Source organism: Erinaceus europaeus, chromosome 15, assembly GCF_950295315.1.
Source record: "Erinaceus europaeus chromosome 15, mEriEur2.1, whole genome shotgun sequence".
In the NCBI taxonomy this organism is placed as follows: domain Eukaryota; kingdom Metazoa; phylum Chordata; class Mammalia; order Eulipotyphla; family Erinaceidae; genus Erinaceus; species Erinaceus europaeus.
Window position 1 is genome coordinate 88,639,428 of NC_080176.1, and position 13,291 is coordinate 88,652,718.

Sequence of the window (13,291 nt, forward strand, 5' to 3'; positions counted from 1 at the left end):
AGCACAGCCTCCTGCTTATAAAGGCTCAGGGGGCTGCTGCCACAAAGCCACACCCACTCCCAAGGAACACTGCCTGAGGCAACCTAACACCTTCCCTGGTCTCTCAAGAGTTCTCACTCTCTGCCTTCAGGCTACCTGTAGAAGCCTAGGATCTTAAAGGGATTAGTGTGAACAGATTATGGTTTGGGCAGGTTCCTGTTGCCTTTGCAAATCTCATCACAACTAAATAGCATCAAGTTCCCCTCCGCCATAGTGAGATAGTGAGAGGGTGAAAGCCTTTCCCACTGAGCACTTGATAGATAGATAGGTAGATTATAGACCGATGGATAGATGGATAGATAGATAGATAGATAGATAGATAGATAGATAGATCGATGTATATTGCCACTGTCTTCTGGCCAGTAGTGTTGGAGTGGAGATGGCTGCTCCTCATCTTATGGGATTTCCTCTGTAGTTGCAGACTTCAGGATATTTTTCTTTATCCATATTTTTTCCCATTCCAAATACAGTGTGTCTTGATGTCTGGGCTAATTCTGTTTGGACCCTCTGAGCTTCTTGATTCTGGTATGTCTTGGATGTTGTCTAGACGAGAGAAGTTCTCAGCAATTAGGTCCTGCTTTCTTTCCCTCCCTCTCTTTCTTCTTCTGGTAAGCCAGAATGCGTCTATGATTTCATCTGGAGTCATCCCACAGGTCTCTGGTGCTGTTTCCAGTATCTCTTCATCTCCTTTGGAGATGTCTTACTGCTTTTTTGCTGTCTGTAAGTGGTCCTGGACCTTGCTGTTTGTGTATTCAGCCACATTTCTTCTATTCTCCTTCCCCTCTACGGTTTTGTGGAGTGCATCTATTTTGTTAGCTAGCGTGTTCTGCTAATCCTTTTTTCATTTGTACAGCTCCTTGTTGGGTTCTTTGCTGGGCTATCGTAGTTTCAGCTTCCGAATCACCTTGAGGAAAAGATTGTTTTTTCCAGAGTCTCATTGGTTCTTTCCGCATTTCAGATGACAACTCTTTCAACCTCTTTACTCAGTCCTGCGATTATTTCCTTAATGAGTGTTTGAATATGGAGCTCATTATTCTGTGTTCCAACCTTTGGGGGTCTCTTAGCTGGACTCTTTCTTCTTCTGGTCGATTTCCCCCGTCTTTCTTCTTGTTGGTTTAACCATTTAGTATAGTCTCTGATGAGGTCCCTCTCTCAGTAATGTTTCAATGACTTATCACTCTTGCATGGATTGACCTGTGTCTAAGGAAGGTAGAGAAATGGTTGCCAGCTGTGGAAATTGAAACGGGTGTTTCAATATTATTTTCATCCCTGAGTTGGAGCTCAGTGGCTTCCAAGCCTCCTTTGTTTTCTTTTCTTCCCTGTAGGCTATAGGAGTGTGAGGGCTTCGAAAATATAAGTAGGCTTCTTCACTGAATCACTTACAGCAGACCAAGAGATAAAGCAGGGTGGGGCAGGGTTAATCCAGAACTCCTGCAAAAAGACACTCCCCGCCCCACCGGTAGGTCACCAATGTCTAGATCTTCTCTTGAGCGTCCGCATGAGTTCTCTGTTTCTGGGTGTCAGCACATGGCCTCCACCCCGCAACCCACTGCCTTCCCCTGCCCCTCCGCTGCTCCAGACTCTGAGGGCAGTAGGATGGAGGACTCACAGTTGCATTTGGTGAGCCTTAGTGGAATCTTCTCCTCCCTTCAGCCGTCTTATTGTTGTTGAAAAAGACTGGAGGTGGTGTGTCCACAGGTATCCTCCCAGACTGTGACCAGCCACTTAATGTGCCCTTTGGCTCCTCTGTCCAAGAGGCATAGGCAGTTATTTGCACTCACCAGTGCTGTGGTGTGTTCCTGAAGTTGTTCAAGTCCTGTTATGCTGCGGTCCCAGGGGGTCATCCACTCCCCTCCCCGTGTTGAACGCCCCTACCCCGCCCCAAACATTCCTAGATATCTCTTTCCAGACAATAAATACAGATAAGCAAGAATTGAAATGAAGGACATTGACAAAGGCAGGAGCCCCTGAAAGCACTCCATGTTCAGACAAAGCACAGGTGAAACTTGTCGAGTCCTACAATCATGTAATCAGAGATAGGCAGAGGAAGTCGTGTGCGGAGAAAGGGGGCCCGCAACCGTGTGAAACACTTGTGATGTCAGACATGTAATAGCATTGTTCCATTTCCATGACGACCGCAGAGGCTCGGGAGAGTCCATGCCTTTTAGCTGTGGCGGAAGCCCAAGCAGCCAGGATCTCAAAGGGATGAGTGTGAGCCGATTATGGTTTGACGGGCTTCCTGTTGGGCCTGGAAATGCCATCCCCCCCGAAAGAGCAGGGAAGTTCCCCACCATTTTTCTTGCACTTCTTTCTGTCTAGAAGTCATCTGTGCCTTGTGCAGTCCTCCTGAAGCCAAGATTCTCTATGGCTGTGCTCATTTGAGATGCTGCCCAAGAAAGTGTCCTCAAGACTTTTTCAGAAGTGTTCCCATGATTGGGCCTTGAGGAGTTTTCTGTTTGTCATTGAGTGTTAGCTTTCCTCCACTGTGGTCTGAGCAGATGCTTGGGGGTGATTTCAGGGCTCTTGAATAGGTTGATACTGTCGTGGCCTAAGCCGTGGTCTGCTACCCTTGAGGATGTGATGGGACTCTTGAAAGGATGTGTCTTCCAGTTCTTGCTGTGAAGAACTCTGAGAATGTCCATGAGTTCTCCTCTGTTGACCTCTTCAAAGAACTCTCTTGTTTCTTTGTGGATTCTCTGCTTTGGTGATCTAAGTGTGAGAGTGTGGTGTTACAATGTCCTACTCTGAGTGTATACTCTTGATGTATTTTTGTAGTTCTTTGAGTAAGTGCTTAAGATGTATTTAGATGGGCCCTGATTGGGAGCATAGATGTTAATAATTGTTCCAACTTCTGGCTAGAGTGATCCTCTGGTCGTTATGGAATGGCCTTGCCTATCTTGTATGACTTTCTTTAATTGTTGAGGATGTCTGTTTCCTGCCCTTTGATGCAGTCTTTGATTCTGTGTGAAGGTTTGCCACCCTTTGGCTTGGTGTCTGTTGTCGGCCCCTAATTGGGCGCCAACTGCCAGGCTAGTATTTATCATGGGCAGCAGATAGATGGCCAGGGATTCATGGCTGGGCAGGAACACAGTGCCACGCTGGCTTTATTCATCTGCATGTATACTCTCCTGGAAGGAAGTGGTAGGGTGTAAAAGGTAGTAGGTAGGATAAGTGGGCGGAGTGGAAAAGGAGCAGGACCCTTCTGGGGATTAAAATGGTGGAAAACAGGATGTGACTAGGAGAGGGAGCGGAGCCTAAGGAGAGTGCGAACCGGTGGGAATAAACCCTGGAAAACAGGCTGTGACTAGGAGAGGGGGCGGAGCCCAAAGAGAGTGAGAACCAGTGGCATTTAAGCAGTGCACTGCAGGCAGGGCGGGTCTCAGCTAAAACAGTGATTATGTCAATAGACCAATGGAGCAGGGGGGAGCTGAAGTACTGCCCAACTGTCTATATTTGTCCTGTGGGCTTTGGTGGGATTCTTGGCAAGCAGCATATGCTGGCTTGTGTTTTCTGGTGCATCGTCCTCCTCTGGTGATTGGGCACTTAGTTCATATGTCTCACTCTTGTGACATGTTTGAATTTCCCTAGTTTTACAAACTTGCATAGCCCTTACCCCATAAGACACACTCTCTCTCCTCTCTCTCTCTCTCTCTCTCGTGCTCTAGTTCACAGCTTAGAATTCAATCTATCTTACCAGGAGAACAGTTTCTTTTAGTAACTATACTACGAATCTTGTATTTTCTGGTCTCATGTATTTGGCATTTATTAATTTTTATGTTTTGAATGCTTAACTCTCATTATTCGCTGATGGATGGAGCAATCCAGAGATGGATTTTCTTTGTGGGTGTGAGGATAGGGAAGGCCAGAAAAAGAGAGCTACCTGGAACACGGCTTCAGCAATTGGAAATGATTCGCCCTGCAAGTGGCCGCAAGCCATGTCTTTCAGCATTCTAACGTGGGCACTCACCCTGGTGGAGCAGCACTCAGCCCCTTAGGAAGCAATGTTTCTTCCCCTAGAGCAGTGCTCAGTTCTTTCAAAGGGTTCTGCTGGACATGAAAGTTGGGACTTTGGAATCTCAGGCCTGAGAGTCTCTTTGAAGAACCATACTGCTATCTTTCTCCACTCCAGATATCTTGGTTAGCAAGGGAGAGAAGACTAGACCATCCCTTCTGAACACATGAGCCCATTGATGAACCTGCCCCCCCTTGAGCCTCAGTTTAGTGTTGTGAGCCTGCCCACAGTTCCAGGTCTAATATTTCCCTCCTGAACCACTTTGGGTGAATTTCACTGATGCCTGTCAGGCGGGTTTCTAATGTCATGTTTTGGCAAATTAGATGAAGTGGTGAATTTTGAGCATGAAGTTCTGAGATGGCCTTAACTTCCCATGTAGTAGAGTGACTCTCATTCTCTCCTTTTCAGTCTTACCTTCTGTCCGTACCTCTATGTCTGTCTGTCAGCCTGTCAGCCTGTCAGTCTCTGTTACTCAAGTATTTTGTAGACAGCGTAGATGAGATTGGGCATGTGTTGTATGCAGCAGCACACCACAACCTGTAGGTAGATGCATGTGAATAGCTGCAGAGTCTTGGTGGAACACAGGAGTCCAGGGAGCTCCCAGGTGGTCCTGTGAGTTGTGCTGCCTGTGGTCGTGCTCGACCTGGCCCCTGACTCCTCACCTGACTCTTGCTCTTGTTTGCTGTCTGACCTCCCAACCATTCCTGCCAACTATTATTTTGTCAGAGTTGGTTCTACCTGCAGGCCACTCGTTGGCTCCGGCTGATGATGACAACGGGGATTCCAGCAGCACGCTTGGGTGTGTTAGGGTAGTAATTTATTTCTGTTTATGAGTTCAGGGTGTTTGAGGGTTGCGGGGTGAGCATCGAGTAGGGGACTGGGGTCGGGGGTTGTGGTGGGATAACCAGAACTGAAAGGCATGGAGCCCCAGGTGTCTCTGCGGAGACTGTTAGAAATGCAGAGCTCTCAGGCTCCCGAGCTTCAGGTGGAGTGAGTCTGACAGGATGCCCTGCTTTCGGGGTCTGAGCCAGGCGTCCCAAGTTCTGAGAACAACAGCAGCAAGTGGGTTGATTTTGCAGTGTTGTACCAAAGCTTTCTTAGAAAAATGGAACACCTGAAGGGGTAGTACACAACACAAGATCCTTTGAGCCACAAGTCCTTTCTCCAGATGCCATCTTTGAATGTCCGTGAAACCCAGGGAAGGGGTCGTCGAGGTGCAGCAAGAGAGAGGCTTGTGGCAGCCATCCTCTGAAGTCTCCGCACTTCTCCCAAGTGCCCTGTGCTTTCATGTTGAGCCCGTGACTTGTGCTCCTCAGGCAGGCATGGCCCCCTCTCGTGTTTGCTGAGAAGCCTGTCAGTGGCCCCAGCCCAGCATTTCTCAGGCATGGGCAGCAGTGCAGTTCATGGAGGGCTGAGAGCCAGGAGTCCCCTCCCCCTCCCCCCACCCGTCCCCACCACGGGTGGCCTTGCTGAGTGGCCTGGGTTTGGGTGGCCCTGGCTCCATTCTGCCCTGAGCCAGGTGGGAATTCCTGGGGTCATCTTCTCAGCAGCATTTTCTGGAAATCTCTCCTGGACTTGGCCATCAAGGGGGCAGGTTTTTTGGCTGATGTGTGGGCGGTGTTGACTGGCCTTGGGAGGGCCTGGGTGGTGCTCAGGGTCTTGGATTCTGGCCTGTCCTGCCTGGGGTTTGGTGTCTTCTTGCTCCCCTGGGAGTCTGGCTGGGCTTGTCTGCTGCTTGGCTGAGGCCTAGTTGTCCCTTTGTGCCCCTGGGACTGGTGGAGGGTGTGGGCAGGCCTGTGAGCAGCAGGGTGTCCAAGAACAGCCTTGGTGGCAGGGCCTTGGGACTGAGCGGGGTGTGGCCCTGGGGCTCTGGCTGCTGGACCTGCTGCGGCGCTCCTGCCTTGGGCCTCCTGAAGCGGCGGTGGCAGCGGCTGGGTCACTGTCTTGTGGGCTGGCTGCTCTGGCTGTCTTGGTGGCTTAAGGAGGGGAGTGCCCAGGAGGTTTCCCTCCTTGTCTTTCTGCCCCTTGAGTCTGTGGTGGTCTTTCTGCTGTTGGCCAGGCTGAGGAGGAGGGCCAGTGTCCACCGTGGGTTTCAGGAGGGGCTGTGTCAGTCCTGGCATGTGGGACAGAGCCTTGTCCTTGTGCTGTCCCCACAGGCCCTGCTGGTGGCAGGTGTTGCGTCTGGAGGGAGAGTTTTGGCTGGAGCGCCCAGCAAAGACGGGGGTCTTGGAGTATGTTCTGGAGAAAGGGCACTCAGGATCTTCGTCCGAGTCAGGAGACAGTTCTCGCAGCCAAGCCCAGTCAGAATCTGCCAAGCTGTCTTCTTCCTGGGTTCCAAAGAGTGGGGACAGGGCCGATGTGATGCTGCTCACAGGGGCCCGGTTTCCTTCCTCCTTGTCGTTCTCCTTGTTGTCTTCCTCCTCCTTGTCGTCTTTCTTCTTGTGGTCATCCTTCTTCTTTTTGCTTGCCTTCTTTGTCTTCTTGCTGGGCTGGTCGTAGTTGAGGTAGGCCTCAAAGGACATGGTTGGCGGCTCCCATGTCTCTTGGTCCGATGGCTGTGGGCTGAGGCCCAGGTGCAGGCTCGGGCCCTCCTGAGAGTCGTGGCAGGGGCCTGGAGTGGGCTGGATCTTCTTGTCTTGTGCAGGCGGTCTGTGCTGCGGCTCACAAGCCTTGAGGTAGGAAGGCTTGGAGATGGTCTGGCCCTGGCTGAGGGCTGAGCCCTCTTGAGTGTGTTCAGAGGAGAGAGGCTGGGGACTGTGGGTCTGGGAGCAGCCCCTGTGCCTCTTGTGTGTGTGCACAAGAGGGCTGAGCTCTGGGTTGCTGCAGGCTTGTCCCTCTGGGGCTTGTGTGTGTGGCTGAGGGTCCCGCTGTGCAGTTGCCTCCCGGGGGCGCTTTGGGGCCTGCCTCCTGGGGGACGATGGCCTGTGCTGAGCCTCCTGGATTGCCTGCAGCTCCATGCAGACCTTCCAGTATTCGGCCAAGTCTCTGGCCATGCTGCCCAGCTGCTCATACTTGCGTAGGCGCCTCACGCTTCTGCGCAGCCCCGTCTGCCTCAGCATGTCTGGCGACAGGGACAACATCAGCAGTCTCCCCAGCCTCCTCAAGATCTTCTTGGGGTGTGGCATGCGGTCTAGCTCTGCCTGCAGCTGCTGGGCCTTGGTCAACACTGACGTGTCCAGCTCCATTCTCCCTGGGCTCATGCCTCCAGCTGGCTCCATGAGATTCTCAGAGAATCTCTGGGGAACCCACCTGGTCCTGAACAGTGTCTTCTGGGCTGTTCCAGGAGCCGGTCTTCTAGGAGAAGATCTGATCCTTTCCACAAATCTCGTCTCCAGTCCTGGATCCACGCTAAGTTGGCGGGCTGGCTGGCTGGCTGGCTGGCTGGCTGGCCTGCTGGCTGGCTGGCTGGCTGGCCGGCCGGCTGGCTCGCTGGCTGGCTGGCTGCTCGTGGGTCTTGCTCCACTCTGCAGTCTGAAAGGATTTTCCCAGCACAGCCTCCTGCTTATAAAGGCTCAGGGGGCTGCTGCCACAAAGCCACACCCACTCCCAAGGAACACTGCCTGAGGCAACCTAACACCTTCCCTGGTCTCTCAAGAGTTCTCACTCTCTGCCTTCAGGCTACCTGTAGAAGCCTAGGATCTTAAAGGGATTAGTGTGAACAGATTATGGTTTGGGCAGGTTCCTGTTGCCTTTGCAAATCTCATCACAACTAAATAGCATCAAGTTCCCCTCCGCCATAGTGAGAGGGTGAAAGCCTTTCCCACTGAGCACTTGATAGATAGATAGGTAGATTATAGACCGATGGATAGATGGATAGATAGATAGATAGATAGATAGATCGATGTATATTGCCACTGTCTTCTGGCCAGTAGTGTTGGAGTGGAGATGGCTGCTCCTCATCTTATGGGATTTCCTCTGTAGTTGCAGACTTCAGGATATTTTTCTTTATCCATATTTTTTCCCATTCCAAATACAGTGTGTCTTGATGTCTGGGCTAATTCTGTTTGAACCCTCTGAGCTTCTTGATTCTGGTATGTCTTGGATGTTGTCTAGACGAGAGAAGTTCTCAGCAATTAGGTCCTGCTTTCTTTCCCTCCCTCTCTTTCTTCTTCTGGTAAGCCAGAATGCGTCTATGATTTCATCTGGAGTCATCCCACAGGTCTCTGGTGCTGTTTCCAGTATCTCTTCATCTCCTTTGGAGATGTCTTACTGCTTTTTTGCTGTCTGTAAGTGGTCCTGGACCTTGCTGTTTGTGTATTCAGCCACATTTCTTCTATTCTCCTTCCCCTCTACGGTTTTGTGGAGTGCATCTATTTTGTTAGCTAGCGTGTTCTGCTAATCCTTTTTTCATTTGTACAGCTCCTTGTTGGGTTCTTTGCTGGGCTATCGTAGTTTCAGCTCCCGAATCACCTTGAGGAAAAGATTGTTTTTTCCAGAGTCTCATTGGTTCTTTCCGCATTTCAGATGACAACTCTTTCAACCTCTTTACTCAGTCCTGCGATTATTTCCTTAATGAGTGTTTGAATATGGAGCTCATTATTCTGTGTTCCAACCTTTGGGGGTCTCTTAGCTGGACTCTTTCTTCTTCTGGTTGATTTCCCCCGTCTTTCTTCTTGTTGGTTTAACCATTTAGTATAGTCTGTGATGAGGTCCCTCTCTCAGTAATGTTTCAATGACTTATCACTCTTGCATGGATTGACCTGTGTCTAAGGAAGGTAGAGAAATGGTTGCCAGCTGTGGAAATTGAAACGGGTGTTTCAATATTATTTTCATCCCTGAGTTGGAGCTCAGTGGCTTCCAAGCCTCCTTTGTTTTCTTTTCTTCCCTGTAGGCTATAGGAGTGTGAGGGCTTCGAAAATATAAGTAGGCTTCTTCACTGAATCACTTACAGCAGACCAAGAGATAAAGCAGGGTGGGGCAGGGTTAATCCAGAACTCCTGCAAAAAGACACTCCCCGCCCCACCGGTAGGTCACCAATGTCTAGATCTTCTCTTGAGCGTCCGCATGAGTTCTCTGTTTCTGGGTGTCAGCACATGGCCTCCACCCCGCAACCCACTGCCTTCCCCTGCCCCTCTGCTGCTCCAGACTCTGAGGGCAGTAGGATGGAGGACTCACAGTTGCATTTGGTGAGCCTTAGTGGAATCTTCTCCTCCCTTCAGCCGTCTTATTGTTGTTGAAAAAGACTGGAGGTGGTGTGTCCACAGGTATCCTCCCAGACTGTGACCAGCCACTTAATGTCCCCTTTGGCTCCTCTGTCCAAGAGGCATAGGCAGTTATTTGCACTCACCAGTGCTGTGGTGTGTTCCTGAAGTTGTTCAAGTCCTGTTATGCTGCGGTCCCAGGGGGTCATCCACTCCCCTCCCCGTGTTGAACGCCCCTCCCCCCGCCCCAAACATTCCTAGATATCTCTTTCCAGACAATAAATACAGATAAGCAAGAATTGAAATGAAGGACATTGACAAAGGCAGGAGCCCCTGAAAGCACTCCCATGTTCAGACAAAGCACAGGTGAAACTTGTCGAGTCCTACAATCATGTAATCAGAGATAGGCAGAGGAAGTCGTGTGCGGAGAAAGGGGGCCCGCAACCGTGTGAAACACTTGTGATGTCAGACATGTAATAGCATTGTTCCATTTCCATGACGACCGCAGAGGCTCGGGAGAGTCCATGCCTTTTAGCTGTGGCGGAAGCCCAAGCAGCCAGGATCTCAAAGGGATGAGTGTGAGCCGATTATGGTTTGACGGGCTTCCTGTTGGGCCTGGAAATGCCATCCCCCCCGAAAGAGCAGGGAAGTTCCCCACCATTTTTCTTGCACTTCTTTCTGTCTAGAAGTCATCTGTGCCTTGTGCAGTCCTCCTGAAGCCAAGATTCTCTATGGCTGTGCTCATTTGAGATGCTGCCCAAGAAAGTGTCCTCAAGACTTTTTCAGAAGTGTTCCCATGATTGGGCCTTGAGGAGTTTTCTGTTTGTCATTGAGTGTTAGCTTTCCTCCACTGTGGTCTGAGCAGATGCTTGGGGGTGATTTCAGGGCTCTTGAATAGGTTGATACTGTCGTTGTGGCCTAAGCCGTGGTCTGCTACCCTTGAGGATGTGATGGGACTCTTGAAAGGATGTGTCTTCCAGTTCTTGCTGTGAAGAACTCTGAGAATGTCCATGAGTTCTCCTCTGTTGACCTCTTCAAAGAACTCTCTTGTTTCTTTGTGGATTCTCTGCTTTGGTGATCTAAGTGTGAGAGTGTGGTGTTACAATGTCCTACTCTGAGTGTATACTCTTGATGTATTTTTGTAGTTCTTTGAGTAAGTGCTTAAGATGTATTTAGATGGGCCCTGATTGGGAGCATAGATGTTAATAATTGTTCCAACTTCTGGCTAGAGTGATCCTCTGGTCGTTATGGAATGGCCTTGCCTATCTTGTATGACTTTCTTTAATTGTTGAGGATGTCTGTTTCCTGCCCTTTGATGCAGTCTTTGATTCTGTGTGAAGGTTTGCCACCCTTTGGCTTGGTGTCTGTTGTCGGCCCCTAATTGGGCGCCAACTGCCAGGCTAGTATTTATCATGGGCAGCAGATAGATGGCCAGGGATTCATGGCTGGGCAGGAACACAGTGCCACGCTGGCTTTATTCATCTGCATGTATACTCTCCTGGAAGGAAGTGGTAGGGTGTAAAAGGTAGTAGGTAGGATAAGTGGGCGGAGTGGAAAAGGAGCAGGACCCTTCTGGGGATTAAAATGGTGGAAAACAGGATGTGACTAGGAGAGGGAGCGGAGCCTAAGGAGAGTGCGAACCGGTGGGAATAAACCCTGGAAAACAGGCTGTGACTAGGAGAGGGGGCGGAGCCCAAAGAGAGTGAGAACCAGTGGCATTTAAGCAGTGCACTGCAGGCAGGGCGGGTCTCAGCTAAAACAGTGATTATGTCAATAGACCAATGGAGCAGGGGGGAGCTGAAGTACTGCCCAACTGTCTATATTTGTCCTGTGGGCTTTGGTGGGATTCTTGGCAAGCAGCATATGCTGGCTTGTGTTTTCTGGTGCATCGTCCTCCTCTGGTGATTGGGCACTTAGTTCATATGTCTCACTCTTGTGACATGTTTGAATTTCCCTAGTTTTACAAACTTGCATAGCCCTTACCCCATAAGACACACTCTCTCTCCTCTCTCTCTCTCTCTCTCTCTCTCTCGTGCTCTAGTTCACAGCTTAGAATTCAATCTATCTTACCAGGAGAACAGTTTCTTTTAGTAACTATACTACGAATCTTGTATTTTCTGGTCTCATGTATTTGGCATTTATTAATTTTTATGTTTTGAATGCTTAACTCTCATTATTCGATGATGGATGGAGCAATCCAGAGATGGATTTTCTTTGTGGGTGTGAGGATAGGGAAGGCCAGAAAAAGAGAGCTACCTGGAACACGGCTTCAGCAATTGGAAATGATTCGCCCTGCAAGTGGCCGCAAGCCATGTCTTTCAGCATTCTAACGTGGGCACTCACCCTGGTGGAGCAGCACTCAGCCCCTTAGGAAGCAATGTTTCTTCCCCTAGAGCAGTGCTCAGTTCTTTCAAAGGGTTCTGCTGGACATGAAAGTTGGGACTTTGGAATCTCAGGCCTGAGAGTCTCTTTGAAGAACCATACTGCTATCTTTCTCCACTCCAGATATCTTGGTTAGCAAGGGAGAGAAGACTAGACCATCCCTTCTGAACACATGAGCCCATTGATGAACCTGCCCCCCCTTGAGCCTCAGTTTAGTGTTGTGAGCCTGCCCACAGTTCCAGGTCTAATATTTCCCTCCTGAACCACTTTGGGTGAATTTCACTGATGCCTGTCAGGCGGGTTTCTAATGTCATGTTTTGGCAAATTAGATGAAGTGGTGAATTTTGAGCATGAAGTTCTGAGATGGCCTTAACTTCCCATGTAGTAGAGTGACTCTCATTCTCTCCTTTTCAGTCTTACCTTCTGTCCGTACCTCTATGTCAGCCTGTCAGCCTGTCAGTCTCTGTTACTCAAGTATTTTGTAGACAGCGTAGATGAGATTGGGCATGTGTTGTATGCAGCAGCACACCACAACCTGTAGGTAGATGCATGTGAATAGCTGCAGAGTCTTGGTGGAACACAGGAGTCCAGGGAGCTCCCAGGTGGTCCTGTGAGATGTGCTGCCTGTGGTCGTGCTCGACCTGGCCCCTGACTCCTCACCTGACTCTTGCTCTTGTTTGCTGTCTGACCTCCCAACCATTCCTGCCAACTATTATTTTGTCAGAGTTGGTTCTACCTGCAGGCCACTCGTTGGCTCCGGCTGATGATGACAACGGGGATTCCAGCAGCACGCTTGGGTGTGTTAGGGTAGTAATTTATTTCTGTTTATGAGTTCAGGGTGTTTGAGGGTTGCGGGGTGAGCATCGAGTAGGGGACTGGGGTCGGGGGTTGTGGTGGGATAACCAGAACTGAAAGGCATGGAGCCCCAGGTGTCTCTGCGGAGACTGTTAGAAATGCAGAGCTCTCAGGCTCCCGAGCTTCAGGTGGAGTGAGTCTGACAGGATGCCCTGCTTTCGGGGTCTGAGCCAGGCGTCCCAAGTTCTGAGAACAACAGCAGCAAGTGGGTTGATTTTGCAGTGTTGTACCAAAGCTTTCTTAGAAAAATGGAACACCTGAAGGGGTAGTACACAACACAAGATCCTTTGAGCCACAAGTCCGTTCTCCAGATGCCATCTTTGAATGTCCGTGAAACCCAGGGAAGGGGTCGTCGAGGTGCAGCAAGAGAGAGGCTTGTGGCAGCCATCCTCTGAAGTCTCCGCACTTCTCCCAAGTGCCCTGTGCTTTCATGTTGAGCCCGTGACTTGTGCTCCTCAGGCAGGCATGGCCCCCTCTCGTGTTTGCTGAGAAGCCTGTCAGTGGCCCCAGCCCAGCATTTCTCAGGCATGGGCAGCAGTGCAGTTCATGGAGGGCTGAGAGCCGGGAGTCCCCTCCCCCTCCCCCCACCCGTCCCCACCACGGGTGGCCTTGCTGAGTGGCCTGGGTTTGGGTGGCCCTGGCTCCATTCTGCCCTGAGCCAGGTGGGAATTCCTGGGGTCATCTTCTCAGCAGCATTTTCTGGAAATCTCTCCTGGACTTGGCCATCAAGGGGGCAGGTTTTTTGGCTGATGTGTGGGCGGTGTTGACTGGCCTTGGGAGGGCCTGGGTGGTGCTCAGGGTCTTGGATTCTGGCCTGTCCTGCCTGGGGTTTGGTGTCTTCTTGCTCCCCTGGGAGTCTGGC